Source organism: Glycine max, chromosome 3, assembly GCF_000004515.6.
Source record: "Glycine max cultivar Williams 82 chromosome 3, Glycine_max_v4.0, whole genome shotgun sequence".
NCBI lineage: Eukaryota > Viridiplantae > Streptophyta > Magnoliopsida > Fabales > Fabaceae > Glycine > Glycine max.
In genome coordinates, this window is record NC_016090.4 from 758,382 (window position 1) to 764,594 (window position 6,213).

Below are 6,213 nucleotides of genomic sequence, written 5' to 3' on the forward strand. Positions count from 1 at the left end.
TAAAAAAAAAAAAAAAGGGGGGGGGGGGGCCCCCCCCAAAAAAAAAGAGAAAAGGCTTCCCCCAAGAAAAAAGGGGTTTTTCCCAGGACAAAAGGGGGGATTTTAAATTTTTGGGTTTTCCCCCCCCCCCCCCCCCCCCCCCCCCCCCCTCACATTAGATAATGCTTTCCTAGGAAATAATTTTAAAAAGTATATATTTTCATCTCTTTTTCAGTACTGCTGCTCTTTTCTTGAATTGAAAAAAAGGAATCAAAATCACACCAATGAATCATTCTTGTTCACAGATTCATCTCAAACCAATGGACATGTGCTACATAGATCCATAACATCCTATACCTTCTATATACACTACCTTAAATGAGGAGTGTTTGCAGAAAGTAATCGCTATCAATTTGTTGTTTATTGTGGCAAAGGCAAAAAATCATCATTATCAGAGAGCATAGCTCAATATATAGATTTTAGTACACCATTGAAAATCACACAATAGATTTCACAAAGTAATGCTACCTGCAAAGTGAAACTAAAGCCAGCAATGCAATGGTGTCCCACACCAATAGTTTATTTTTACCAAAAATGGCAATAGAAAATTACTATAAGCCCTCCTGAAATGCATGAGCACGAGAAATAGCTGCCGGATTGGCTTCCAAGATTTGAGAGGCACCCAACATGCGATCTTTTCCTTCTTTTGGTTCATTTTTTTTCAAAATATCACCATTTGATACAAATTGCTGCATATCAGGCTTGATAGCTAATGTAGCTCTTATAGGACTTTTTGAGGCCTCATTTGGGGCATCAATTCTAATGGTCTTTGGAACCGAAACACACTTCTCGGATTTCTCTTCATTGGTGCAAACTGTATCTCTAGTGTGCTTTCCAAGTGTTGGTGAACCATTGCCTGAGCAGCAACTGTTACTAGTGGAGGAAGACGGCGAAAGGCAAGCATTGGATCCTATTGACACTGTCCCGGTTCCAGCATTCCAAAGTTGTGTGCCACTCCAGTATGATGGTGGTACAAATTGCAAAGGAATGCTTGGTGGGCACATGCCAGGAATTGCAACCATTGGTGTGGGACACCATTGCATTGCTGCAGGACCAGTGTTATTGTATGGATTGCACATTGGTGCCGAAGATCGGTGAACCGCTTCCATGGAATTCACATTATTCCAACCTGGATAAGGTAATACCCATGGAGGAACAGGGTAACATTGCAGCCAATTTGATGGACTATGTTCTGATAATTCACTTCCTTGAGCACCATTAGTTGTCACTGAAGATCCATATAAGGATGGTTCCCCTCTATACTCTACACAGCTGATAGAACTTGCATCAACACATCTTCTCTGGTCTCTAAGATTAAGCATTGAATCCATCGATTCGCCCAACTGGGAAATTGGCGGGTGGAGGAACGCCCCGGCATTTACGCTGAAGACCTGAAAGGAACTGAGGATTCAAGACTTGCGATATGCTGCTGTTGGAGACCAGACGAGTCCGTGGTTTCTAGCCTGGAGGTTGGAATTCCATCAGAGGTTACTATAATGTGTCGGTATTGAGAGGCTAGGTGCTTATTCTTCCGTCGACCAGCACCTATCGGAACATTTCTCATCGTTCCACCAGCAGTCCAATACCTTTGGCAGTTCTTGCAGAAATGCCGAGGTTGATTGACATTATAGTTATTAAAATAACAAAACTTAGTGTCCAAACTGTTGCATCGTGGACACTGAAGAATCTTGTCTGGTTTCTTCAAGACCTTATCTTGATCTGAGCTACCAGTCTCCATATCATCTTCCGCAGGCTTGGGATTCACTATCGGCTCATTTTCCTGCAATTTATGTTGGGACTCCTGTTTACTATCCCTTGAATCAGAAGAATTTTCTTGTTGCTCAGTGTTTTCTCCACATTCACTGGGTATTCCCAGTTCTGTTTTCATTATGCTGCTGCAAGCATCCTAAAATTAAAACCACAATCAGTGGTAAATCAAAATTAAGCAACAAACCCTAAGAATAGACAAAAGCAGAAAAACAGAATGATCATGTTATACTCATTTTCCATCAAATATTACAAAAATACCACATAGCAAGCAATCAGTACAGTATAACTTGAATCTCTTTTGATATCTCAACTTAATAAGCATTTATTTTGCAAGAAATGATCTTTATTCTTTTTGGAATACCATGACCCTCCCTATACATTACCTATGCCTCAAATTCCGTTTATTCCTTACAACATTGGCATAAGCTAACTATATCATATCCAAGAAAAATAAATGTATCTACTACTGACAATGGACAAAGCATTCAACTGAATTCATATATATGAATTGTTGGACAGCAAGACTTTTCAGTATTAAAAGCAATTATTGTGTATAAATGCCAAAAGAAACCAGAAAGAACACCTAGAAACATATTGTATAAAATGCATTTGAATACTATGAAGAGGACCAAATTCTTTGTGATTGATACACCAAGCAAAGAGATATAGAAGATATTACAAGATCCAATCTGTTGAAAATAATCAGTTACAGAAAGCTCTTGTTCTACAGATGAAACAGCCATGCTCCATCAAACCAACAACAAGGACAAGAATAATTAAAGACGCTCCAATTCAAAATGAAACAAGCTCAAAGTTATAATACTATAATTCATGGGAATAATAATAACTTGCTTCCACTGAACACCGCCTTTGTTTATAGAAATCTAAAGTCTAAACTTGAAACACACAAATATACCAAATTAAGCCATCCAAGTAAAAGCTAACAAAAACTTCCATTTATCAAGAGACAACACCACCCTTCAAATTCAACAAGGTTTTAAAGCTTGAAAAGAACTCCAATAACCAGCCAGAACATAATAAAAAAAAAACTCAAGAACCCCATAAAGCTTTCCACACAAACATATAGATAAATAAATAAAAAATCCAATTTTACGTCCAACCCATTTACACCAACAAGGAATAAGAAAACAAAAACCATGATACATGAAGAAATGAACCAAAACAATAATTGTCGGCTAACTACATATAAAAAAAAAAAACAAAAAAAAACATGTACCTTGGGTCCAGAGTTGGCCGGAATCTGACATTCCGGCACCGGAATCTTCCTTCCAAATAGCCTGATACCCGGATCCTTCTCTGTCTGAGACATGTTGCTGTTGTTGTTGTTGTTGATGATGATGTTGATGGTGTTGTGTTGCACACTGAAACTAAGCACCTCCAACACCCATTACATAGAACAGAAGAAGTGAAAGAGAAAATCAGATATATTAGTGTGAGAGAGAGAGAGAGAGAAAAAAAAAGTGGCTTTCTTTCTTTTTTTTCTCTTTCTGAGTTTTGTTTCCACACAAGACAACTTTTCAAGGGAAGACAGACATCACACTTGCACTAAAATCCCTCTGGAGAAAAAAAGCCCCACCCTGCAAAAAGCACAAACAACGTGAGGCATCAAAGACACTAGACTAGCAGTAGTAGTACCATCTCTTGTTTTATTTTTTTAAATAGTCAGATTTATTTTCCAGAGTGAAATGGAATGATAAATTAATTCTTAAAAAATAAAAAATCAAAATTAAGTTTTTGAATGTAAAAAAAAATATAATAAATTAATTTTATTATTTATTTAATTATCTTAATCATCAATGTTTCATATTTTTATATACGAATTTGATTATTTATTTTTTATCAACAGTTAAAATTAATATAAATAATCAAAAAATCTCTTCTTTTTCTTTTCTCCTTTCCTTTTTTCTATGACAAATCTTTTTCTTTTAAAAAGATTAACTTTTTATTTTTTTTTGGAAAAAGTGTTTGTTGCTTTTTCTCTTTGCTTCTCATTTGTGTTCAAACATGTGACGTACACTGAATATTAAATCCTTCTCGTATCACTTTGGTTTCTTGTTTTCCTCGTTTTAACATACTTAGTTATGTTCACGATAAAAAAAATTTAATAAAAAGTGATTATTTTATTCACTTTTCAATAAATTAAAATTTTTAATTATATTATTTATTCCTTGATATTTTTTAAATAGAAAAATGATAACTCACTAACAAACTTTATTACTTCTAATTTTTAAACAAATATCCACAATATAATGTGATTAATTTTTCAAACAATATTTTTCTTTTTTCATATATATAACACTTGAATTTTGAGACTTTATTTTTTAAAAATAAACAATAGATATATATATATATATATATAAGAATTGAACCGACTATTATAAATTATAAATATTTACTAAATTAATGTCTTTCAATAACAATGAAAATCGAACGTCTTCTCAGACTAATTTTTGTCTCAAATAAAAGACAAAAAAAATAGTAGAATTCATTGTCATTCATGCAGGTTTCATTAATTGATGTTCACGTTACTTTTATAATATGATGATGGGACGGTCAATGGTTATTTCTTGGATTAAAAAATGTAAGCACTTTTTAAACCTTTATAAGAAAGCTTAACAACGTACAAACTTTAAAAAAAATTAAATTTTTTATTTTCTCTTATAATTTTATGATTCTTATCTTTTAGTCTATATAATTTTAAAATAATCTTTTAATTTATATAATTTATATTTTAAAAATATTTTTTTAATCTTTATCGTTTACATTTTAACTTTATTCCTATAATTTAAAAATAATAAATACTAAAAAAAATAAAAATTATAAAATTATAAAAACTAAAAAAACACATAAATGTACAAATTTGATGCATTTAGACGTGGTTATGGAGCATAACATGGGAAGTTGAAGGTTCATTAATAATATTGTAAGGAAAGGACTAAAAGGAAAAAAGGGAGAAAGGGGGTGGAGACAGGTGGCAGATGACGTCAGAAAGAGAAAAGAAAAAAAAAAGCAAAAAGTGATGGCATTGCCGACTCGACTAGGCCCAACCAAGCAATGGGGTTGGCTGAGCTTTTTACGCCGCCTTCAACGTTTATTTGTTTTTCCCTAACAATTCATCGCATTCAACTCAAATAATAACATAGCATCATGTGAAAACTTTCTGCTCATTCTTTTCCATAAATATTTAAAGTAATATGATTTTGTTCAAATTTGTGTAATTTTTTTTTAAAAATAATATGTATTTTATTTACACATTATTAATTACAACTACTTGACTTATTGTATACAATAAATGAATGATTTTTAATTAATTAATAATATAAAAATTTACATTAACAAATACTTTTTTTGATACATTTATTTGATCATGTTTTATTTTATTTATTAGATTAGACATTAATCTCACTTATATGATTGTTATTGGTTTGAGATAATTTTATATACTCTATGTAAATAAATTAAAATAGGTATATTGAGCTATAGTATTTTTATGAATAACTCTATGTGATTTTTTTTATATTAGGCTTAAATATAATTTTGATTTTCATATTTTTTTTAAATTTATAATTTTCATTTTTCTATTTTAAAATACAGATAATTAGTTTTAATATTTTTCAAAATTCATAATTTTAGTCCTTATTTCAAAATAAAAATATTTAGTTTTCCAGTCTGGTAAAATCCATAGCTGTTTTGTCATTCCATCAAATTCAAAAAACTTTAATTGATAAGAAATTAATCTAATGTGACCCAAATTTAGTGATGTGGCATGATGTTATTTTTTATTCTTAGTCAACGTTAATCTATTAATTGTCAACATTTTTAGTGGACTAAAATCATAAATTTTACAAAAAGAAAAAATTAAATGTTTCTACTTTAAAATAAAATGACTAAAATTATGGATTTTAAAAAATAAAATGACTAAATATCTTTATTTTAAAATAAGAAAATTAAAATTACAAATTTAAAAAAATAAGGAGAGTAAAGTTGTATCATACTAGTTTATAAAAATTGGATCCAAATTTAAAAATTAGCTTTTTATCCATCAATTAGACATTTGTTTATTTATTCATTCAATTGATTTATTGGTTTGTTATATATAAAAAAATTGATTTATTGGTTTAAAAAGAATATAATTATCCATTTATTCAGTCTATTTAATTATTCCCTATCACATAAAATTTTAATTTAATTAAAAGTTTTCATACATAAGAAAATTGATGATTTTTATAATAATTATTTAAAAATTACATCTAGGATAATCGTTTACAGTAACATTATCTTAATAGTAATATGTAAAAGTTAAATTCTAAAATAAATAGACATAAATAGAATCCTCCCTAAGTCCTTTTTTTAGTGCAATCTTCCACAAGTCATTAAGAGCGA

At 30.5% G+C, this 6,213-nt stretch overlaps 1 pseudogene; it reads right to left on the reverse strand.

The window, feature by feature from the left end:
* Nucleotides 1–427: 427 nt before the first annotated feature.
* On the reverse strand, nucleotides 428–3,459 carry LOC100778477 (cyclic dof factor 1-like; annotated as a pseudogene).
* Between the last annotated feature and the right edge of the window lie 2,754 nt (nucleotides 3,460–6,213).